At 35.0% G+C, this 26,283-nt stretch overlaps 1 long non-coding RNA gene, 3 other non-coding genes and 1 pseudogene across 4 annotated transcripts; 1 reads left to right on the top strand and 4 right to left on the bottom strand.

Moving 5' to 3' along the window:
* Positions 1–3,397: 3,397 nt before the first annotated feature.
* On the bottom strand, positions 3,398–6,503 carry LOC136065356 (uncharacterized). Its single transcript, XR_010626990.1, has 2 exons — positions 5,909–6,503; positions 3,398–4,176 (listed from the first exon to the last, which is right to left on the bottom strand). It is a non-coding gene; the product is annotated as an uncharacterized LOC136065356 (long non-coding RNA).
* On the bottom strand, positions 5,288–5,377 carry LOC112003779 (small nucleolar RNA SNORD34). Its single transcript, XR_002882032.1, has one exon. It is a non-coding gene; the product is annotated as a small nucleolar RNA SNORD34 (small nucleolar RNA).
* Positions 5,905–6,009, bottom strand: LOC112003720 (small nucleolar RNA R30/Z108). The gene has a single exon (XR_002882026.1). It is a non-coding gene; the product is annotated as a small nucleolar RNA R30/Z108 (small nucleolar RNA).
* LOC112003896 (small nucleolar RNA Z107/R87) lies at positions 6,130–6,234 on the bottom strand. Its single transcript, XR_002882039.1, has one exon. It is a non-coding gene; the product is annotated as a small nucleolar RNA Z107/R87 (small nucleolar RNA).
* Positions 6,504–22,958: 16,455 nt separating the features above from the next.
* On the top strand, positions 22,959–23,696 carry LOC136065360 (antimicrobial ginkbilobin-2-like protein; annotated as a pseudogene).
* Positions 23,697–26,283: the final 2,587 nt, after the last annotated feature.

The following is a 26,283-nucleotide window of genomic DNA, read 5'->3' as shown; positions in this document are numbered from 1 at the left end:
ACATTATAAGTGTGTTTGGGGAGTTAATTAGCCACTTCTTAATACGTTATAACTGTGTTAACCTAACATTGTTTCTTGATTTCTTGATTAAACCAAGGGAAAAGAAATTTCTTGTTTTTTCCCAGTGGGACAAAATAACCTTCATGGGTGTCCTTTTTTTTTTTTTTTTTTTCACAAATTTGATAGGATAACTCAAACTTGTCATCTTTTTTTTTTTTTTCAAGTGATGAAATAAAAATCCAATTCATAGACCAATAAACTTGGTTTTAAGGCTAGCAGATCGGTTTTTTTTTTTTTTAATAAAGGGAAAATTAAAAGAAGTNCTGATATAATTTCCCAAGCTAGGAATTCATATGTTCTAGGGCTTACGGTTCAAAAGTTTTTGCAATTTTATGAAGATTTTAAATCTTACTCTCATAACTCCAAAAAAAAAAAAAAAACAAAAAAAAAAAAAATCTTACTCTCATCACCTCAATAATTTTTTGGAAATTATATTAGACTCATGAATTTGCAACATCCAAAAAAAAAGACTCGCTAGTGTATTGATTCTTTCATACTCGTTAATACATATTGTTTGTAAACATATTATTCAATTTATGTTTTAAACGTGGATACTAATAAAAGTTTGTATATCGCACATAAAATTGTAGATGTGTATATGTAGTGTACAACAATGAATAAATTATTGGTATAATTTCCATTATATTCCAATATCCCAAAACAAGACACTATATAGAAGTGTTGTGCTTTTGCAAGACATACAAATGGTGTGAGACAAGCAGGTTATGCTTAGCTGCATAGGGATCGAACTCGAGCATAATTTATTCCCCTCCCAATGCTTATGTTAACCGGTTTACTATATACTTGAAACATCATACAATCGAAGCATAATTGCGTCTAATTAAGGGTGGCAAGATTAATCCAAACCCATTAATCCCCACCCATAACCTTGCCTATTACAAGGAAATCTTTACCCTCCCAATCAAGTCAAGATTTCAATGAAAATTTTACTTGTGTGTACAATTGTGTGCATGAGTGTGTATAACAATAATTATCCAAGATTTATTGGGTAACCTAATTAAGTGGGATATTAATAGATAAACCTATTGAGCATCCGTCATTACTCATTTCCTGGATTAGTTGAGTACACACACCATTTTTTTTTAACTGGCTAGATACTAATCAATACACATTAATACTTATTTCTTTAATTGTTTGGGTTGCTAGTGTGTACCGTGTACCCATCTCTATTTTTTCTACTAATTTGTAAACTACACCTAAAATTTTTTGGTAATTTTGATTTTGCCCCTAAAATTTTAAAAAAATTGATTCGCTCCCATAACGTAACCTATCATTTTGATTAGGAGCCCTTTCATCCATGCCCACATCTAGTTATCCATTAAGTGCCAATTAAGACTATCATGTGAGCTAATTGATTTAATGAAATCATGACATCACTTTAGTTATGCGATGTCAATTAAACAGTTTGAATTTTTTTAATATTAAAAAATATAAAAATTCTTTATAATAAGAATTAGGGTAATTTGCAAATTATACCCCTAAAGTTAGGGGGTTTGAATTTTATACTCTGAAATTTCAGAATTTAGATCTTACCCTCTAAAATTTTTGGGTGTTTAGATTTTATACTCCAAATTCTGAAACTTCAGGTTGTAAAATTCAAACACCCCCAAACTTTAGAGAGTAAAATCTAAATACCTCTAAAATTTAGAAGATAAAATTCAAATTCTAAAATGTCAAGATGTAAAATCCAAACACTCCAAATTTCAAAGGGCAAAATCTAAATTCTGAAACATCAAGGTATAAAATTTAAACATCCCCAAACTATATAGATTATTAATTAAAAAAATCAATATAAAAAACGAATCAGACTTAATTTAATCATCTCCCTTGTGATTGCACCGTGTAATATAATCATCTCTCACCTTCCCAAGCGCTTATTACTACAAACTCTCTCAAGATCTAAGATGGTAATCGATATGAAGTCGTTCTTGCACTTGCGATAGATAAAGTTTGGGTTTCAATGAAGATGTGTTTGTTGGGATTGAGATCCAATGCAATTGCAATATGCGATTGCACCGTGTATTAACCCTCCTTCCTCTCACAACAATTTTTACTATTCTCATTTTTTTATTCAATGTTTGAGGTTTAAAATTATTAAATTTCAACCATTCATAGCAATTACATAAGTTACAATACCTTAGATATTGCATCAGCTCTCAATCCGTGTTTATCCCAATGATAGCACGTATTGTAAAGTTTTCATGTCGGCCATGGACTTGATCAATGACTAGGACTGAGGCTATGTTTTGACCAGTGTTTTTTGAGTTTTTAAACTAGGTTGTATGTGGTACAATAGTCAACTTGTGCTCTGTGGGTGGATATCTCATGGAAAGCAATGCTGTTTTTTTAGAGAGAGATGCGACTAGCTTTTGTGTGCTTGTTTTCCCAAAAGAAAATTAATGATTTTATCAGAAAATGAGAGGATTGCTATGCTATGCATTTGGAAAAGGACAAAGTAAAACGAAACTGAAAAAATATGACAAAAAAAAAAATTGAAAATCATTAGAACATTTTTTTATGGCATGGTCAAACGAACCAATTAGAAGGGCTCACAATCAAAACATGCCCTAATGTTAGGAGAAGGAATCAAAATTTTGAAACTTTTTAAGGGGAAAAAAAAAATCACATTTTCTCAAAATTTAGGATTGCAATTTTTAATTTAGTCTTTTTCTCTCGCTCATTTTTTCCTTCTCCTCATCGATCTTCCAACTTTCCCAACCACCAAATGGATCCTCTCCTGCTAATGCATTTTTACCCTCCCTTTAGTCCCCATTCATGAAGATACATAGACCCCTGGAGATCTCACTCAAAAGCTCTGGATAACTGATATACTATTTCCATAAAAACATGATCTCAATTTTCATTATTTTTTTTTTCTTTTTATCTTGTCGACCACTTCATCTTTTTATTGAACTGAATTCATTGAATCCAAATTGCGGCCGATGTTATCTACTAGTCTACAAGAACAACCATTATCCACCTCATCTACAATCTTTCAAAACGAAATATTGCCAGTATGACAACTTTTTCTCCGCTCAATTCCTACATAACCAATCAAGACAGATCGTTATTTTCATTTACAACATCAAACCCAGCGTCACTCTCGCCACCATTATTACTCTTCCCAAAATCATTATCACATCGTATTATCATCACCATCTATGCCATTAAGCACTTCACCATATATAACCAACTTGTTTCAACAATGCATCCTCATCCAATCCACTGCATTACGTAAGTTGTACTCAACATCACACTAAATTTTCGAGGTCACATTCTTTATGATCAATTACAATCAATTGAGCATCACATCTCATAAAACAAATAACACTGAAATTCCATTCCTTTTCTTGAGGTCAAAACTTACAAAGTTCAGCAAAAGGATAAAAAGACAAAACAGAAATAAAAATTGTTTTAGGTACATTAATACCACACAATTGATAGTACAACACAAGCTTCTACTTTTTTTCTTTATTTTATCTGAATAAACATTTGTATTTCAAACAGAGATATATAGCAGAAGGAACTCTCTTCATCTACTTCCGGTGAACAAAAGCATGAAGAACAGATCAGATGGGGATATTTCCCACAAAGTTACACAGCAAAGTCTAAATTATGGGCCACAAAATTGGTTTCCCCAAATACACGAGCAACATCCCATTTCTCAAAAGAATATACTAATACTACTGCCTCAACTATGATTATTTTTATAGACCGGTGTGGAAGGGACTCTTATGTGGAGAAATAACATTAAATTATTAAAAGCATCACCACCACAAATTAAGGTTTTGAAGCTTTGTTCTTTTGCCTTGGATAATGCTAACAGCAATCTCTCAAAAAAAGAAAAAAAGATAATGCTAACAGCACTTTATTAAACCACTTCTTTTATTTTTGACCATGACAGACTCAAACCATTTCTGTGGAAGATAGCATGACAGGTATTACCAACTAAAACAACTCTACGTCAAAAATCTGGAATTGATGATTTCAGTAGTCTGCTATGTAGATCAGAAGAAGAAAACTCAATAATAGATTGCAGTCCACACCACTCTTGGATCAATTTGCAGTCCAGAAGATGGAGCTTAAACACAAGATCTGCACATAAATCACCACTGATTTGAAAATAAGATTTACTGGAAGATAAAGTAGCCAGATTAACCATAAAATCATCCCAAAAAGAAGAATTCGACAATAGTGTTTGATTTTGGTCATGCATGTGCCACAAACCATATTGGGGCAACCAAACATACTCAACACCAAGGCTTCATCATATATGAGCAGTGATCGTGTCACCTGCTATTAAGTTTTCCACATTTTCTGCAATGTCATTAGTTGACCCAACTGAAAAACTCCAAGTCGAATCAAGCTTGCCAAACATATAAAATCCAACCGTTATACCTTCTCCAATTTACCCCACTCGCTCCATTCAACCCAAATGTCAACAACTCTGCAACCTCCATTGTACTACAACCTTACCAAGGAGGAACTCAAATGAATGAAGGTGAGAAAGCCTGATCTAATGGGATGAAAGTGATGCATTAAGTATTTATTTAGGTCAAGGAATTTTACTCGAAGTTTGGTTGCTAAGCACAAAATAAAATGTTGGGTATTAATCTTATGGGAGTTTTGGGTTTGGAAAGTGTTAGGTTAAGAACTCATCAAGACAAACTAATATGTTTGAACTAGAATTGTGAAGTTGGTGCTTTTGTAGTGGGTGCTTTTGTTTCTACAACTGGTTGATTAAAAAGTACAATTTGAGATGTAAGATAGAACTTCTATGGAGATGGTTTAATTGAAACCTGTAGTAACTTGCAGATTAAAAAGATAAGGAAAGAGAATATTTTAAATTTCTCTTTGTTCATCTAAAGAGTTGATCTGTAAATGAAGAGAGAAGGACAAATAATAGCTTAAAATTGTCTTGTCAGGACATTTCTTTTTCTTTTTTGGCGAGCGATCAATTTTTTTTTTTTGGGATAAGTAAAAAGAAAAATGATAACATTCCCAAAATGAAAAGGAAATGATCAAATTATCTGTTGAAAATACATTATGAGTTGGGTACCAAGAGGAAAATATTACATTATAAACTTTGAAAGCAACTTCCCCAAATTATGAGACAGTGGTAACAATTAACAAACAACAACCCTAAAAGTCTAAAACACGAAATTTTTCCTTTTTTTAATTGACTTGAAGAAATAGAACATCATAGAAAGGCCTCAGATATGTCAGAGATATCATTATCTTATAACAGATAATCATCCAATGTAGGCAAAATAGTTTTAGATCATCACTGGCCTCAACTTACAATATAGAATTAAGCAAAACTTGTCAAGAAATCAGTAGCAAGTTGCAATTTTTTTAACATAACTTGTAAGAGATTAACCTTCAATGAGATTATCTATAATGATTTATCGAAACCATTCAAACATTGTTACCCCCACAGCTACAGCCACTTAACAACCTTCCCTACTATACAGCTTAATATTTATAAGCCAATCTAATTGAAGACACAATTTCTGAAATTTCATAAACACAGCACACACTAATAAAAATTTATTATAAATTAGATCTAACCCAAGTGCCCCATATGTTTTCCAAACATTCAATGAAGATTAGTTTATCTCACTTATTTTCCTGAATAACTGGTTTATCTAAAATTCACAACAATATCACCCACTTCAACCACAAAAAACAACACCAAGAATTTTAATTATAAGGAAATATCAAATATACTCACACCCAGTAAGAATGGGATTGGACCCATGACATTAAGCTAAAAAATTGAGTCTGAAAATAAAGATATGAAATGAAAGTGGGGGAGAGAGATTACTCAGTGGTGGCGTTTAGAGTTTTAGGTTCGATTCCGCCAGCAAATTTCCTCAACTTTTTAATTTCAGAAGAGGGAGCTTTTTCATCCTCATTGCAAAATCTATTTCCCCCAAAATTCTTATTGATTTGAACCAAACAGAGAATAATTTGTAACGATGAAAACATAAAATTAAAAAGACACGAGACCACAACAACAGCAACAACAAAGAAAGTAAAGAGTGAGATCGCTCAGTTCAGCGGGTATTCGACACGCAAAACTTTCTCGCAAGAGAAAGCCCTGCATTCCGGTCTGTTGAGCTTGAATTTTACCGAGTCATCACTGCGATCTTATTCTTCATCACCATTATTATTCTAAACTAAACCAAACACACAAGACATCTGAGAGAGAAAAGAAACAGAGAGAACATAAGACTAGAAAAGCCTTGAAGCCTATTGCTGCTGAGATAGGGTTAAACCAAAGGTGTGAAATTTATAGGGATTGTCATTTCTAGGGTTTTACGGGGTTTTGCTCGCACAATGGCAAGAGGGTCAAGGTTGAACCCGGATCCGTTAACCCGTCCGAACCCGGATAAAAAGTCTGGGGTTTTTGGACCTCAAGTTGTGAAATTCCGAGTGACCCGCTAGTCAACCCATGTTTTAACACGTGAACTTTTCATTTTGAGAGTTTTTTTTTTTTTTCAGAGTATCTTGGTCTCTACAGTCTACACTTCTCTCTAAATTTTCTTTAATAAAATAGTTATAGTTATAAAATTTTAACTATTTTATTGACCAATTTTTATTGTATATTAGAGTTATATTAAATATTGTAGTGTAGTTGAAAACATTGACAACATTACTCACTAATTTGAAGTGCAATTCTCAAGTATAAATACTCTATAATTAGATCTACAATTAACATTGAGTAAGTTGAGATACTCTATAGTTTGGATCTACAATTAACATTGAGTAAATTGAGATGCAATTCATATTAATTATTTATTAATTTTTCTTTACCTAACATGTTATGTTTTGTTCTTAAAACTTTATATATTTAGTTATCTTTGTATGTAATCCAACTTCATTTATGTTTTACACACTATAGGTGCACTTGAGAAAGTTGATAACATGATATAATCCACATCTAATTTTTTTTTTCTATTCGTTTATGATGATGATAAGATTATTTAACAACTTTGGATTGTATAACTTGGACCATATAGATTTAAAATTTTATGTATTATTTACTATTTATTTTCAAGTGTTTTTTTTTTTTTTTTTTTTGTATTTGTATTTGTATTTGTATTTGTTCCCTTGGTTGTATTGAAAGAAAGACAATGACAATATGATTAAGCTCATTTTCTTAATTTTTGTGTGTGTGTGTGTGTTTGAAAAAGGTACAAGTCATGCCTAGTTGACTCAACCCTTATAAGATCGAGTTAGGCATAGGTTTAGTAACCAGTTTTAGCCTTTTAGGACAACCTATTTCTAACCTAAACTCAATCAACCCAACTGGTTTCCCATGTGCAAAACCTAATTGATTACTTGGGTGTGTGCCTTTGCTTCTAAATTAAATTCAATATATCATATGGCTTGTTTGATCCATGCAGCACAATTATGTGTTGTATTGGCCAATATCAATATAATTTGATTTTTTTTTAAAATAGAAAACAATAGAATTGAATCGAATTGAAGAGCTTAATATACAACAGGCAAGGAACTATATTAAAATTTTACCTTACAGAGGGTGCAATTCATTTTAAAATGTATGATTAATATTAATAATTTTCATCATAAATATGGTCGTCATTACCCCATTTTGATCTTTTATCCTCATATTATTTAATGAAATTAGGGGTCCTAAAAAAATGTCATTTTACCTAAAGATCCCAAGAACTAGGATAGATTAGGGATGGCAATTTTGTCCTGCCCCGTTTTAACCCGCCTGCCCCATCCTGCCCCATACGGGTTTTCCCCACCCCACACAAGTGGTGAGGCGAGGATGGGGCAATATTTTGTCCACATACCCCAGGGCGGGGCGGGGATGGGTTTAGTGTTTTTATCCTGCCCCGCCTTACACTAATAAGGACTATAATTGTAAATTTAGTAAACCCTAAATCACTAATATTTAAAGTGAAACACAAGAGTACAAAACATGAGATAAAATATTTTTTATTCTAAAACCCTATTGCTATTGCCGCCCTCTAACCCATCCCTCTTCTCTATAGGCTATACGTGTTTTTCAAATTTCAAGCTAGACTCCACTCCAAGTCCAAGACGTTCCTTTTTAGGTTCATCTCATTCACTATCTTACTTTTGTTTTAGTGTTTCTTTAATCAGTTTTTTTTTTTTCAATTTAAATTTTGGTTCTTTTTTTCTATGTAAAATTGGTGTTTTTGTTTATAGCTATTGAAGAAGCACAGTTGGAAGGAAAAAAGGTTGGTCACGTAGTGCTTCAAGTAGGCAGTAGGCTTGTTTCTTATCATATTCCAATTGTTTCAAATTTTTTTTTTTTTTTTTTTTTTTTGCACATTGTTTCATGCTTCCAGTAGGTAGTAGGTTCGGGCATTCTTGGATTTCACTATGTATTAGGTAGTTTGAAGCTAGATGTGATTCATTATATGTTCAGCCCCACACTTGCTATTAGGCAGTTTTGAATTATGTTGTTATGTATTAGACTATTTAAATACTTGGTTTATTTAAATGCTTGGATTTTAAAACATTGTTTTGTTGTGATTTATATTATTGTAGCCAAAATTTTATTTGTATATATAAAATTGTATTAAGGGCGGGGCAAGGCAGGGCCCCAAGAGGCGAGGATGGGGCAAGGTGGTTTGCCCCGCACCTCGGGGCGGGACAAGGCAGGGATGGGGAAAGGCAACACCCATGTGGGGCGGGGACGAAGATCCCATTCACCGGCCACGCCTCACCCCATTGCCATCCCTAGGTTAGATGGGTCAGTTATCCTGAGTCCCTAACTAGACAATGGATTGATGAATGTCGTAAATTTACAATGAAACCCAAGTTTGGCTAAATTCGGCATGCTTGACTAAGCCTTAATTGAAGACCCTTTTTTTTTTTTCAATTTTATTTTATACAAGATAGATAATCTACTCTAACATAATCTAAGTGTATATATGTGTGAAGCTCTCTCTTGGAGACTTGAATCTCGACCCTTTCCCCCCACACCCTACACTCTATAAGCACTTATACTTGTGAAGTAATTATTACGCCACGGGTGGCGATGGTAAGATCTAATTGTTAGAACGCAGTAAAAATGGTTCTATATTAAGAGCATTAAATTCCTTTTGATTTAAAAAAAGCTTGAATTAAGTAAGATGTTATGGGAAAAAAATTATTGCAAATCATGAAAATATTTCCTTAGTAAGTATGCTAAAAATTTATTGGAATTCATCTAAATTTCATTGGATAATGTATCATAATTCTCTATAAAGAAATGCCTTATTTATTTGAACTAGAGCCAAAATCCTCTTAAATTTGCATGTTACTCTTAATAATTATTTGATTTTTATTGAAATCAATAGTAATTCCATCATTCTTTTTTAATCAATAACAAGTTTCTTGAAAAAATTCTCCTTAATTTTATTAAGGGGAATTACAGTAAATCCACCTATGGTTTGGCCCGTTTTCACTTTGCCTACTTGTGGTTTAAAATTTAACACTTTTCTTATTTGAAATCCAATCCGTTTGCTCTTCGTTACCCACCTCCCCTTCAGACGTTAGAAAAATACCTTTTTAATACAAATCACAACATAGCACGGATCAAAACAATAAATCTTTGAAATCTTTCCTCACGAGCCCTAGAATCACAAAAAAAAATCCTTGTATTAATCTAGTGTTTTGATTTTTCTGACCATGTTGCGTAAAACTTTCACATTCCCAGACATTCTGAATTTGGGTTGTCTTGAGGCATTGAATATTCGAAGATAGAACAAGCCAATTACGAAATTTATGCTTTATGTGTCTTAGGTTTTCACCTTTTGATGCTAGCTTTGATTCACAAGAAATTTGGATAGAAGTTGATAAGCGATGTCTTCTTCGAGTGGAAATTACTTAGGTTCAAGTGGGCGTATGTGTACATATGAGACTTGTGTGCTGAGAACAAGTCTGACAATGGATAGCTTTAGAAGAAGGTTTATGGGTTGTAGCCGATAAAAGGTAGGTATAGTTTTTAGTTAATTTAGTTGACTCAATTGAGTTGGAATGTGATATGTTCGATTCAATTTATGAACAGGTTGGTCCCAAGTGCACTTTATTTCATTGGGTTAATAATCCCACTTGTATGCGTAGGAATGAAGCTGCCTATTTGGTGTAACAAAAGCTGGACTGCAAATTAAGTTGCAACTTGCAAATGAAAGGGAAAGAACAGCTATCCAGACAGCAGCAGAAACTTCCCAAATGGCAGAAATTGCTCAAGTAAGAGTAGCAGAAGCTACTGAAAGGGAGAGAAAGTTTTGAGCTTCCTCTGTTAAAGCCAAGGAGATAGCAGTGAAAGATTTAGAGCATGAGAGAGTGCATAATTGCACTAATTCTGTCATGGTCTTTTTTTGTTTTGGCTATGTTGTTTTCATGTTTTGGCTTAAGTGAGAATGTTGAAATGATGAGATTGAGTCTGCCTGATGAGTTGTAATGTATAAGTAGGTTCTCAATTGGCCAATGTTGGCTGTTGGTGTTTTTGTTTAAAGTGAATTGGCAACTTGTGTCTTGTGGTTTTGTTGGATGCCATGACTTGTTTAAAGTGCAGAATTGTGTCTGGTGTTTGTGCAAAAAGTGCATTGTGTGAAGATAATTGTGTTGAAAGTGAATTGTTTAAAGTGTTTGTGTTGAAAGTGCATGACAACTGTCAACTTGCAAAAAAAGACAACAAATGCACACATAAACCTGCTATATTCAACACATACGCCTGCTTTATTTAATAAACCTACTGTATTCAATATATACACACATAAACCTGCTATGTTCAATTGCAATAATCAATCACATGACAACAACTAGTTAAAATAATAATTTTGAACACCTGCCATTAAGTTGGAAAATTGTGTACACATTTAAAGTGACATTAAATATTGTCTTTCATCAACCAACAGTCAATATAAGACATTTGGTACAACAACCACAAAACAGTTGCACCTGCCCTTACTTACAAAACTTACAAAAATAATACAAACCCCAACATATGTTTTGACAGCATATATAACCAACAATTGTCTACCCTACCATTGTTTACAAAATATATTTAACCCTAACACCTAATCATATTACCCTAACACTAAATATACATAGCAACAATCTTCTTCACACAAGCTTCATTTATTGCCCCTGCCTCTCCTACCATAGCCGCCCTTTCCACCTCTTGTGTTACATTTTTGTGTCTTTGTTGCATTACTGCTTCCTTTGAAAGTAGCTCCTTAGGTAGCAGATGGTCTTGTAGGCTACAAAGTACAAGAATTCAAATGTTAGCTACCGGTATCACAGATTTATGAATAAAACATCAAACATAAAACTACAGTACCTGTGATGATAGTGCTCTAGTGTCCTATGTTTCTTCAAGGGTGTGTGGTGCTAGCTAGCTTGAAGAGAACCAAGGAGCTCTTCTAATTGTGTACCTGAAGTCTGTAGAGTACCACTGAGTTGGTTGTTGTAACCATGGAGTTTAACCTGGTGGCTGTGACCCTGCTGTCTAGTTGGATGAGGCCATAGTATAAGGCTGATGAGTTGGTGGCAGCTGAGATAAGGATCGGGCTTGGGATGAAGATTGGGCTTGGGATCCTTGTCTACATGGGGCTTGGGTGAAGATTTTCCTTTTTGCACTCTTTTCCCTATTTCCCATGGTGTCTCACCAGTGACATTGACCTTGCATCCCTTTGCATTGTGCCTTTCCTTTTGACACCTCCCACACTTGACTGGCTTGTTTGCTCTAGATACCTTGTAAGGGTTCCTTGGCTTATCAGCATCACTCTTCCTTTTTATGGGTAGCCTGCCTAGTGGCTTATAGATAGTAGGTGCAACAGGAGCAAGTTGGCCATTTGAGATCCACTCAGACTAGCTAGGCATGGGAGGTATGGGTTACTTGTATGTCTCCACATAAACATCTTTGTAGTAGCATGGATGGGTGTAATCCTATGGTTTCTCACAATTCACAAAAATGGTTGCAACTCCATACTTGCAAGGGATTCCTGTCAAGTCTCATACTCTACAATTGCATGCCTTCCTTACCAAGTCCACCACATGTCTCTCCCTCTCATTGTCAACTTCATATACAAACCTCCTAGATGGCATTGCATAAAAGCCCTTAGACTCTACGTTCATCTTCATGCTTTTTACATAAAAATTAATGTTCATCATATAATATAAGTTTAAAAATGTAATTATAGTATTTCATATAAATTATATTATTATCATCTAAATCAATTCCAAGCACATGGCTAAATATATATATTAATATCTCATATCTAGCATCAAATGCTCTCCTTACTCTCTAATATTTGGTTAAAATACCAAAAAAAAAAAAAAAACCATAATTACATCTCTAAAATTTCATCAAATATTAACCAACTAGTTTATTACTCATCAAAATTATATATGGATTAAATATATAATTTTTCAAAAAAGAAAACTTAGCCAAAAATACCAACAGTAGCTCCAGTAGATGCTGCAATAACTCCAATAGCTTCTGCAGAAACAGCTCTAGCAGAAGCTGTTTCTGCAGAAGCTGCAACAGCTCTATCAAAAGCTGAAACAACTTCTGCAAAAACTGCAACAACTCCAACTGTAATACTAGAAATAGAAGGATCACATAAAGATTATCTTACCATCTTTAGCCAAACCATGAATTTAATGCCAAGTATTTTCCTCCAAGCAAAAAATGTCATTCAGATGACATCATCCAGCTATAACAGCTATGATTGACAGCTGTAACAGTAGCTCCAACACCATTAAAGTCTCAAATTTTCTTCTTTTGGCTAAAAAACAAAAACCCACTAATGAAACCACTTACTTTGTCAAAAACTTTTCCTTATTTGCTGAATTTCCCTTCAACTAATTCTAATCTAGTTATACACTTGGCTCTATATAAAGAGGGCCAAGCTACACACTAAGGGAGACACCATCCATCCCTCTCTCATCCTCAATATTCTGAAACTTCATTCACTTTGCTGCAGATATCTCTAAACTTTTCCATACTTCTCCATCTCCCTTACAAGAATATCTCTTCTTAGATAATACCATTACATCAAACCTATTACACCACACCATTACACACTATCTATCTCTCCCACACTTTAATATTCTGAAACTTCATAATTTTGCTGCCCAAAATCACATCTTCATCTCATTCTTTATTTCTCATACAAAATCTCCCTTCTTAGAAAGTAACATAACCCATGACATAACACAAAAAACCGCTCTAGCAGCATCTTTAATCTCATGTATTTACTATATTTAACCTTCATATTATCTATCTCACACTTCCATATATTTTACAAACACTTTCCTCACAAAATACTCATACATACTTCTCATATATCTTTAAACTCCATGTCTCGCAAAGTATACATATAATTCCTATACATATTACAAACAATATATCTCACAAAATATATATATTTCTTACCATTTTCACACATCTTAAAACATATCAAATACTCTTCCACGAACTTATTACTAAAAGCCCTTTCTCATGGAAGACATACATTTATAATGCTAAAAGCCCTTCTTATGAAAGGCAAAAACTTATAATACTAAAAGTCATTCTCATGGAAGACAACATCACTCATATTTGACTAAAAACTGAAAGAGAATTACATGGAGAAAGTTATTTAAGTGCATGATGAAAGGGGATAAACTTGACCAACCTATGCACACGACCGGACATTATCGGGGGCGGATTTTTAGCACGTAGCCACATGTCTCCTGCTGGAAGTGTGACTTTGCTAAGCCCAAATTTGTTTTAGAGAGTTCAACCCGGAACTCGACATCAGGCCACATAGACCAATGGCTTTCGGTGTATTTTTAAGCCTACAAAATAGATGAAGCCCAAAGTCTTAGAATCAAGATAATGGTTGAAATATATAAATGATATGCTTAGCATGATAGCTTTGATTAGATGGTGAGTTGATACATTATTATTCCGTATATTAAGTGATGTCCAGTATTAGAAAATAATAAATTAGGTGTCAAATGTCCAACAATGGGATGAGTCTAATAGTCCATGTCTAGTTGCGGTTCATGGTTCATATTCAACATAATAAGGTATGTCCGGCAATGGTAGTTCATTTCAAAAAAACATGTGTCCAATGGTGGTTCATGTCCAAATAATATATATGCAATGGTAGTAGATCGATTTATTAATATGTATATTCATTAATGAAGTATTAGTGAGATCATGTTTATTAAATAGTGAGATGATATTAAAATAACTTTCATCTAGCAGTAAAATAATAATGAATTAACATGTACTTAATAATGTAATCTTGAAAATAAAGAAAGATTGACTTATCTTCACAATTTGTAGCTCCAACTGTAGAACAGCAGTGGACTTATGACATTTCAACAGCGTGATAAAATTAGTCCAGCAATACAATATGATATTATGAGTCCTTCCGTGGTGACTTCATGATTGAAGGAGAAAAATGGGTGCAACTGGAGGGAGAGAAAATATGTCCAGCCATGCGCATAGGTTGGTTAAGTTTAACCCCTTTCATCATGCACTTAAATGACTTCCCCCATGTAATGCTCTTTTAGTTTTTCAGTCAAATGTGAGTGATGCTGCCTTCCATGAGAATGACTTTTAGTATTGTAAATTTTTGTCTTTCATAAGAAGGGCTTTAGCATTATAAATATATGTCTTCCATGAGAGAGGACTTTTAGCAATAAATTCTTGGAAGAGTGTTTGATATGTTTTAAGATGTGCGGAAATTATAAGAAATATATATATATATATTTTTTGATATATGGTGTTTGTAATATGTATAGGAATTATATGTAGATATTTTGTTAAACATGGATCTTGCATATGTATACTTTGTGAGACATGAAGTTTAAAGGTATATGAGAAGTATGTATGGGTATTTTGTGAGGAATGTATTTGTAAAATAAATAGAAGTATGAGATAGATAATATGAAGGTTAAATGTAGTAAAAGCTACTGCTGGAGTTGTTTTTTGTAATATGACATTGGTTATGTTGCTTTCTAAGAAAAGAGGTATTGTAAGAGAAATAGAGAAAGAGATAGAGATGTGTTTATGAGCAGCAAAATGGTAATGTTTCAGAATAATGAAGTATGGAAGAGATGGGTAATGGATAATGGTGTGTTGTAATATGTATGTTGTGTTGTTATCTATGAAGAGAGATTTTATAAGAGGGATGAAGAAAGATATGGATATCTTTTAGAGATATGGCAGTAAAATGAATGGAGTTTCAGAATATTGAAGATGAGAGAGGGATGGATCCCCCACCTAAGTGTGTAGTTTGGCCCCCTTTATATAGAGCCAAGCATGTAACTAGATTAGAACTAGTTGAAGAGAAATTTAGCAAATAAGGAAATTTTTTTGACAAAGTAAGTAGTTTCATTAGTGGGATTTTGTTTTTTAGTCAAAAGAAGAAAGTTGGAGACTTAACGCTATTGTAGCTACTATTACAGCTGTCAATCATAGTTTTTACAGCTATCAATCATAGCTGTTACAGTTGGATGATGTCATCTGAATGACATCTTTTACTTGGAGGAAAATACTTGGCATTAAATTCATGGTTTGACTAAAATTGATAAGATAATCTTTATGAGATCCTTCTATTTCTTTGGTTATGACAGCTAGCTACTGGGATTGGGCATCAATGGGCAAGTGATGTCATTTTAAGACATGTGTCAACCTGCTAAAGTTACTATAGCTTCTGCTGGAGCTGTTGCAGTTTTTGTAGAAGCTATTTGCAGTTTCCGCTAAAGCTGTTGCAGTTTCTACAAAAGCCGTTGCAACTTCTGCTGGAGCTGCTGTTGGTATTTTCGGCTAAGTTTCTTCTTTTGAAAAATTATATATTTAGTCCATATATAATTTTGGTAAGAAATAGACTAGTTGATTGATATTTGATGAAGTTTTAGAGATGTAATTATGGTTTTTTTGTATTATAACCAAATCTTGGAGAGTAAGGAAAGCATTTAATGCTAGATATGAGATATTAGTATATATTTAGCCATGTGCTTGGAATTGATTTAGATGATAATAATATAATTTATATGAAATACTATAATTACATTTTTAAACTTATATTATATGATGAATTTTAATTTTTATTTAAAGAGCATAGAGAGTTTTATCATTTTAAGTATTATGTGATATGAGAGGCTTACCAAATGTTACTTATTGCACACTAACCATCAGAATTTAGAGAATTAGGGAAGACATGCCAAGCAATATGCTTTCCTTTATCAACTTTGAACTACTGGAGCTTTACTAAACATACTTCTTGACCCTCCAAACCACGACTCCCAAAATTCCCTCGATGAGACTCATAAGCTTAGATCATGAGCCAAAAAATGAGATGATGTGCTATGAGCTTGAACCATGGACTTTAATGCCTTTTCGTGTAAGTATGGGCTTTTTGGGCTTTAGAAGAGATTTTCCCAAAATCCATAATAGTGTTGACGTGGTGCAAGTTGCCAATGAAATGAAGCCATGTGTTGTGAAAAATTTGTCGTCAACAGACATATTCTCTCTCTTTTCAGTTGCACCCATTTTTCTCTTTCAATCATGAAGTCACCATGGAAGGACTCATAATATCATATTGTACTATTGGACTCATTTTATCACGCTGCTGAAATGTCATAAGTCCCTTGCTGTTCTACGGCTAGAGCTACAAACACACAAGATAAGTCAATATTTCTCTATTTTCATGATTATGAACGGTTTTAGACCCCTTAAAACACAACCAGATTAGTTAGCCAAGTTGTTACTTAGTCAAATTATGTAATTCTAGGTTAAAGCAATCAAATAATCATATCAAAATAATAAAGCAGCGGAATAATAAAAGACACAATGATATGATCACCCAGGAAACCACACGGTAAAAATCTGGGGAGGATTTGACCTAGCTATCCTCAAGGTAAACCTGAATCCACTATGCGAAAGAATCGAAGTTCATACAGAAGGACTACAAGCTCCCCGCTTGACTTCCTAATGCTACCCACCAGTAGAACTTACTGACACGACCACGTGCAAGCTCCGAATCCACGGACTCCTTCTTTCTTGAATTCTTCAATCAGCTACAAGCACCCACGCTTGATATTCTTTAAGTTTCAATGGTAGCAACCAAGTTGATCATCAAGATATAAAACCCTAAGCTTTGTGTAAAGGAAAGCTCCTCAAATATCTCACAAGAGATTTACACAAAACAACAATATAAGCAACAAAGGCTTAGAGAGGTTTGGGTACAGAACCCTAGATACAAAAAAGGCACACTCTTCTCTCTCTCAAAAGTCCCAAAAACGTTCTAGGGTTTTCCTTATATATAGGAGTGTTTTACTTGAACCCCAAGACGTTTAAATAGAGTTTGGGCTTAACTGGAACTCTGCAGAAAAATAAATCTGTATGTGGTTCGATCAATCGAGTCTAATTTTCGATCGATCGAGCCTTACAGATTTAGTCCAATAAATCTGCAATCACTCGATTCCAGTTTTACAAATAAACATACTTTGAGCAAGCCTAAACAAGACTAAACATATTGTTTTGAGCATGGTTTGCCAACATTACACATTAGAGTTCTAAATACATAAAATCCTAAATCTTTAGAACCTAACAGATTACATTATTAAGTACATGTTAATTCAATATTATTATACCGATGGATGCAAGTTACTTTAATGTCATCTCATTATTTAATGAAACATGATTACACTAATACTTCATTAATGAACATACATATTAATAAATCGATAAATAAGTCAATACTTTCTCCATCTTTGAAATTACATTGTTAAGTGTATGTTAACTCATTATTATTTTACCGCTAGATGAAAGTTACTTTAATATCATCTCACTATTTAATAAACATGATCTCACTAATACTTCATTAATGAACATGCATATTAATAAATCGATCTACCACCATTGCACATATAGTATTTGGACATGAACCACCACTGGACACATATTTTTTGGAAATGGACTACCATTGGACATATATTATTTGGACATGGGTCATTACTGGACATACCTTATTATGTTGAACATAAACCATGAACTGCAACTGGATATGGACTATTGGACTCATCCCATTATTGGACATTTGATACCTAATTAATTATTTTTAAATATTGGACATCACTTAATATACATAATAATAACGTATCAATTTACCATTTAATCAAAACTATCATGCTAAGTATATTATTTATTTATTTCAACCATCATCATAATTCTAAGACTTTGAGCTTCATCTATTTTGTAGGCTTAAAAATACACTGGAAGTCATTGGTCTATGCGGCCCAATGTCGAGTTCCGGGTTAAACTCCTTAAAACAAATCCGGGCTTAGCAAAGTCACACTTCTAGCAGGAGACACGTGGCTACACTCACAAAACCGTCCCCGACAACCATAAAACCCATTGTACCCAAATTATAATTTTTCATGCAATGTAGAGTTTCGAAGGCAATAAGGATATTATCCAATATGAGGCGGCCTTTTGCAAAAGCTTATTCGTTTTCATTTATAATTGAATTGAGGAATTTTTTTAGCCTATTAGTGAGGACTTTTGAAAAATTTTTGTAAAGCACATTGCATAAACTAATAGGGCAATAATCTAACACTAAGCTTGGGTTTTTCTTTTTTAGGATTAGAGTAATAAAGGTATGATTCAGTGGGTGTGGGATAGTACCTGAATTTAACCAAGATAGCACCGAGTAAGTAACATCACCTTCAATCATAGGCTAGAAAAGCTGAAAAAACAAAGGGGGCATTCCATTTGGTCCAGGTGCCTTCATTGGTGCCATTTGTTTCAAAGCTTGGTTTACTTCCCATTCCTCAAATCTGCTTGTCAATTCTTGGTTCATGTCATCGGTGATCACTTGAGGAATATGGTTTAGAGCTTCATGGTGAGTGGACGGCCTTGAGGTAGTGAAAAGTTCACTATAGTATTGGATGAGGATAGCTGCTATATCATTCGGCCCTTCCTTCCATACTCCATGGCTATCATTTATTCCCATAATCACATTTTTCCTATACTAGTGGGAGGCACAACTGTGGAAAAATTTTGTATTTCCATCTCCATTTTTCAGCCAAAGAATACGGGAGTGTTGATTCCACATCCTTGTTTCTCGGTCCATAAACTCATTTATCTCTCTTTGCAATTCTTTGATTCGTACATTGCTTCCAGTTCTCAATGCCAACGGCTTCCTCTTCAAGTAGCATGTCCCTCTTCTTTTTAACTCCCTCCTCACATTGCCAAAGACATTATAATTCCACCATGATAAATCTTTACCGCACTTTTCTATTTCTCCAAGGATTTCCTTACTTGGGTCTAGTGATACCACTACAAAAAACGCGTCCTCTAGCCGCGTTTTGTAGCCGCGTTTTTGTAAAACGCGGCTACAGGTTAGAGTTTGAGCCGCGTTTTGTAAAAACGCGGCTCCAGCTTAGAGTTTGAGCCGCGTTTATGACAAACGCGGCTCCAGCTTAAACATTGAGCCGCGTTTTGCTAAACCCGGCTAGAAACCTCCCTGAAGCTGCGTTTTTAAATGGTGAGGCTGCGTTTTTGGGGTTTTTGTTTTTTTTTTTTTTTTTAGAATATTTCAACATATCATTTTAGGGTGTTTCAGAATATATATATATATATATATATATCATGTCTAATCAATTCATTTAAAGAAAGGAAATGGTTGGCAGAGTTCGGCTACCACACTGCCCAAGCCATCTGCATTTTCAAATCCCAACATTTTACTTATTCTCTATTCTTTTTTCCTTTTTTCCTTCCCATTTAGTTTTTCTTTGTTTCCTCTTTTCTGAATGTTTTTCTCCAGTGATATCATTTCTCCAATTATCATCCTAAGCAACCTGTCACCACTAGCATCAAGCTGTACAAGTACGTGATATTAAGACGAAAGAGTTTGAGAGTAGTTCAGTGAGAGAAATGTAGTTTATTTATTTATTCATTTTCAAAATAGACTTCCCAAACTTCATATTGGCCGAATCTTGAATTTTGGCAGGAATTTATTGAAACGATCCAAAATGCCCAAAATGACTCGGAATAGTCCGAAATTTGATCTGAGGTGAAGCAAGGGTGGTTATTGTTTTGGTTTGCTCATCGGTATGGTATTTTTCGGCCATTGCAACCGGAACGGAATGGTATGCATAACATTAATTTGGATTGAATAGATTGAATTTGACTGAATGGACTGAAGTGGACCATAGTGAATTAAAATGGACCAAAATATTATTTTGATGTGGCTTAACAGGAGCATAACAACAATAAATATTACATTTCAGTTTTTAGATATTATATAGATGATGTCATTTAGTCATATATAACAAATATACAAAATTATTATGCCATGTTGTCAATTTGGTAAGTTACGCACATATTGTAGTTAAAAACTTTATTAGAGTTATTATAGATTGGCCTTGGAAGTCTAAAATGGTTACAATGAAACCTATCATCTAAAGTTTTAATGGGAATCATGTTTCACATTGATTGGGCTAGTGTTAAAACTATAATAAATTGTCTCTAGAAAGAAGTTTTACACACATATATACTTAGATTAGGTTAGAGGAGAATTTCTATCTTGTATAAAAATAAAATAAAATAAAAATCTGTTGAATTTATGTCAAATTGTGTGATTTTAAATTAATTATAGCAAACTTTTTTTTTTTAAGAAGAAAACAAGGACTTTTATTAAGATAAATTGGCTATATAAGACTAAAAAATATGGAGTTATGATGGAACATCTTCTATTCAAACTAACATATCTGGGACATTTATAGAATTTTTGGCCAAATTATGAGCTAACTTATGACCCTCTCTTCTGTTATGAGAAAAACTTAACCAAGTAAAAGAATTAGAAAAAACTCTAGCATACGATACTCCCAAAACCAGCCAAGGACAAAGCTTCATCTGCAAGTGCATGTATAATCACACTACAAAAAACGCGTCCTCTAGCCGCGTTTTGTAGCCGCGTTTTTGTAAAACGCGGCTACAGGTTAGAGTTTGAGCCGCGTTTTGTAAAAACGCGGCTCCAGCTTAGAGTTTGAGCCGCGTTTATGACAAACGCGGCTCCAGCTTAAACATTGAGCCGCGTTTTGCTAAACCCGGCTAGAAACCTCCCTGAAGCTGCGTTTTTAAATGGTGAGGCTGCGTTTTTGGGGTTTTTGTTTTTTTTTTTTTTTCGTATATGTCTGGAGCTGCGTTTACGAAACGCAGCTCAGGATATGTCTGCCTTCGACATTTAGTCTAAATTATTAAGAAAAACAAAATCATCACTCCACAGAAAGGAAAAAAACCCCTAAGCTCTCGGTCTCAAAAAACTCTCACGCTACTCTCTCCGAATCCCCTTCCTCTGAACTCTGAGCTCTCAAACTCCTTCCCTCGCTTCCACACTCTTCGAATCCCCTTCCTCCTTCCGGTCTTCCCTCCCCTCCATTCGTGCTGCGGTACTTAGGCCGCGTTTACAAACGCGGCTACAGGAAACGCGGCTCCAGCCTGTAGCCGCGTTTTTTGGGTCTATAGCCGCGTTTTTCAAACGCGGCTATAGACCCAGATTTTTGTAGTGTCATCTCAGAATCACCTTCAAGTATAGTAGCTTGTGTAATCCCAATTTACAAAGCAAATTCTAGAGCTATTGCGATTTTATTCTTATGATTGTCTTAACTAGCAAGTCAGCCACTGAAGAAGTTTCATGCAATTTATTCTTATGATTGTCTTCATTTTGGCCTTGAACAACTTGAATTTTCATGAAGTGCTTTAAAGAACTTAGTCGTGAAACTTTCATGATTCCTGATTTTGATGAATCAAATTATTTTAAAATCTAACGACACATTAACTTTCTAGTGTATTAAGACTTTTTCAAACTTTGACTTTTACTATTATGGTGACTTTGTCAAGTTCAACTTTTTGTTGAAATAAAATAATACGAGGGTTGAGTGCACTTACATTTTATTTCATTTTTAATAACTTGATCAAAGTGCAATTCTAGGGAAAAGCTCTCATGGTGCATGAGACTTGCCTGTGAGAGGCAAATCTCATGCGCCTTACGCATGAGATATTTGCTCGTAGTTCTAGTTCTATTTTTTACTTTTGCAAATAAAGCAACCCACACTGGAAATTTCTTGTTCAACTTCAACAATGATAAAGAAGAAATAGTCAGTCCCTTTTAACATTTCCAATTAGTATGAAGCTGAGATTTACTATAAATAAGTGCTGCATGGTCCATACTTTAAACCAGTGGTGGAGGCAGGATTTTAGTCTTGAGGGGGCAAAATTAAAAGATGATATTAAAAGTGAAATTAATCTAAAAAATATTAATCAACAATAATAACAAAATAAATAAACAATTGTAAGCAAATATGAATATATTTCATATTATTAAAATAAATAAACAAAAATAACCAATTCATAGCTACTAATTATTTACAAACTGATGGATTAAGAATGTGATTAGTGTTACTTAAAAAATATAATGAATAAATGTTTGAAATGATTTTTTTGTTATTGGTGACATGCCAATTTGTAAGACATAAATTGTAAAATTTGTAATATCTCTAGCATCATTCAAAAATAAAATGCTGTGAAAAGTATCATAAATAGTAAAATGGTGTAAATATTGATATAGAATAAAAAATAAATAATAGTGAAATAGGTGCAAGTTGCAGTAGAACAAGACAAAAGCAATGGTTTGGTCACTTTCAAGTTTTCAACCAAGTCCTTTTTTTCTTTTTTTCCTCCATGTCAGTATATAACTACTTTAGACTACTATTACTAAAAAATTTGAGGAGTCAGGGGGGGCAGGTGCCCCCCATCGCCCCCCTCTGGCTCCGCCAGTGCTTTAAACCCATCATCCTCTCATTTCCTTCTGAAAATGTCTTCCTCGCAGTTCACCTTCTCAATCTACCTGCTAAACTTTGCTTTCTTTCTCCAAACCATTTTTGGAGTCAACCCCCCTCTCTACAATATTTGTTCAGGATCTGAGAACTTCACCACCAATGACCAATATGAATCAAACCTAAGAAAGCTTTTAGGTAATCTTAACTACCAAACCCCTCCTCTTGGTTTTGGTCTTGGTTCAGTAGGTTGGTACCCATACCAAACTTATGGGCTTGCTCTTTGTCGTGGAGACATTGCAGCCGCAGATTGCAAGGCGTGTGTTAATGAGGCTAGCAACGAAATTCACAAACGTTGCCCATATGGTAAAGGTGCAATTATATGGTACGATAATTGTCTTTTGAAGTACTCAAACAAGGACTTCTTGGGTCAAATTGATAATGAAAATTGGTTCTATTTGTTGAATGTGTAAAATGTGAGTGAGCCAACAATATTTAACCAAAAGACTAGGGAGTTATTGAGCCAACTAGCCAAGGATGCATCTTTCACTGTTAAAAAGTATGCAGTTGGAGAGCTAAACCTGGGATTGGGAGAATCAACCAAACTCTATGGCTTGGCTCAATGCACATGGGACCTTTCTACCATTGAATGTTTTCAATGTCTTGATGATGCAATCGATCAACTTCCTAGTTGTTGTGATGGGAAACAAGGAGGAAGAGTTGTTGGTGGGAGTTGCAACATAAGATATGAGATTTACCCATTTGTCAGTACTTAATTCGTTGTAGAGTGCTCTAGGTTTCGGGTGCCTTTTTCATGATCTCACTTTGGTGGGATACTCAAGAATAATGATCTATGATTCTTTAATTTTCTTTGAACCAATGTAATTATATAATCCCTTGCCAATAAAATTGATTTGTTTTGGTTTTCTTTATTTTTTCCGTCAAATAATTCAATAAGAATCTCTCGATTCAGGGGTATAGGTGTTGTTAGTTGAAGCTCCATTATGACACTCGCTGTCCAGGAGCACGAAAACTCCCAATTCACTCAAGGTGAGGTTCTCTACACGCTTGCACTAACCACAGGCTTTTACCTTTTCCTTTCCAAAGGTAAAATTTTTTATTTTTTTTTATTTTTTATTTTTTATGGTTGTATATATCCTTACTACAATTATTATAGCTTCCTTTTCGGGACCCTCGATGAAAAACATGAGACTTGAAGTCTGAATTGCCAACAAATATGAGTGGACAGTGGAGTTAAGTACATAGAACAGGCATGCATGGATCTCGGATGTCGGATGTTGGTCCTCTATTAAGCACGTAAGCAAGAATTATAATGGCTGGGTCACAAAGAAAGTATAGGAAGACAATGCATTGTTAGAACGAACGTATTACGACTTGAGTGGAGGAGCGGCAAGTACTAGAGCTGGATTTATTAGAGTCAGACTTATCAGTTCGCATGGAAGAGGCAATAGAAGGGTTAGCTGCCAACATAGTAAAGCTTTTTTTGGGCTTGCAAGCTCTGTAGACGAGTCTCACAAGCTAACTCATTAAGGACGAGTCTCACAAGCTCTGTAGAATGCAGAGAGGCTCATAGACATCATGCAAAGCTATCAAGAATCGGTAGAGAGGGACTGATCTTGTTATACAGTGTACTTGGCTGGATAAGTGGGAGTCCCAAATTACATGAATGGCACAATTTAACCATGAGTTCATATTCCTTGGAACCATGAGGAGCAAAATAGTGTTTGTCTAGCATATATTGTAACAACCTTGTAAGGTTGAATTTAATCAACCGTCTTATTGGCTTTATTTCGTGCCAATTTGCTTGTAATTTAACACTTAGTAACCTTGTATTTAGGTGTGATTCATGTAAAGGTAGTGTATAAAGAGAGTGTGAAGAATTGCTCAACTTTGTGCCAAGAAGTAGGGACTTGCGGCTAGGACTCGCGACTTGCAAGCCGCCAATTGCTGTGCACGTGAGAAGCATGCGGGGAGGTGAAGGGTCACGCCAGCTGTCGCACTACATGACAAAAGTCCCAGGCTGGCTAGGCCGTTATCTCGCAACTTGAACTCGCGACTTGGACAAGTCGCGAGGCCAAGCCGCCAACCAGCCCTGTTTGGGAAAAACTGACTCTTCATATTCCAAACACACACCACTATATATAGACCCTTATACCCACGAAATGTAGAGAACTTCTAGAGAGAATTTTTGAGAGAAACCCTAGAGAAAAACAAGATTGATTCATCCATAATCTTTACCTTAGAGACTCTACAAATTCCTCTACTCTCACCCTCTCTATTGTCATACCCTTGAGAGGCTCTTTGCCAAATTCTTATCTCACCACACTTACGTCTGTGAGAAGGTTTAATTTGGTGCTTTGGGAAGCAGTTATGAAGGGACCAATCTACATTGGTTGATGCTATGGTTTAGTAGCGGAATCCGGTAAGCTAAAGAAGAAATAGGTTCGACGCAACCTCATTGGAGCAAAAAGCTTGGAGGGCTTAGGTACATTGGGTAGATTAGNGAAAAAAAAAAAAAAAAAAAAAACCTATAGCCGCGTTTTTAAAAACGCGGCTATAGGTTGCTGAAAACGTCACTGAAGCAGCCGCGGTTTTGCTGTAAACGCAGCGCAAGAGGCACCTATAGCCGCGTTTTAAAAACGCGGCTATAGGTCCGCTGCTGTAGCCGCGCGTTACAAAACGCGGCTCAAGTGCGAGCTGTAGCCGCGTTTTGAAACGCGGCTCCAGCTAGTCCTGTAGCCGCGTTTTTTACATAACGCGGCTACAGGTCTGGTACCGTAGCCGCGTTTTGAAACGCGGCTCCAGCTAGTCCTGTAGCCGCGTTTTTTACAAAACGCGGCCATAGGCCTGCGGAGCCGGTCCCCTTTCCCAAACCGGAAAACGCGGCTACAGGTCAGACCTGTAGCCGCGTTTTCGTAAAACGCGGCTATAGGTTGACCTGTAGCCGCGTTTTCCAGAAACGCGGCTAGAGGTCTGGAGCTGCGGTACTTAGGCCGCGTTTACAAACGCGGCTACAGGAAACGCGGCTCCAGCCTGTAGCCGCGTTTTTTGGGTCTATAGCCGCGTTTTTCAAACGCGGCTATAGACCCAGATTTTTGTAGTGTCATCTCAGAATCACCTTCAAGTATAGTAGCTTGTGTAATCCCAATTTACAAAGCAAATTCTAGAGCTATTGCGATTTTATTCTTATGATTGTCTTAACTAGCAAGTCAGCCACTGAAGAAGTTTCATGCAATTTATTCTTATGATTGTCTTCATTTTGGCCTTGAACAACTTGAATTTTCATGAAGTGCTTTAAAGAACTTAGTCGTGAAACTTTCATGATTCCTGATTTTGATGAAT

The sequence above is a fragment of the Quercus suber genome, unplaced genomic scaffold (genome assembly GCF_002906115.3).
Source record: "Quercus suber isolate HL8 unplaced genomic scaffold, Cork oak 2.0 scaffold_937, whole genome shotgun sequence".
NCBI lineage: Eukaryota > Viridiplantae > Streptophyta > Magnoliopsida > Fagales > Fagaceae > Quercus > Quercus suber.
Note: the sequence above shows the minus strand (reverse complement) of the source record. Positions and strands in the feature narration are given on the sequence as shown.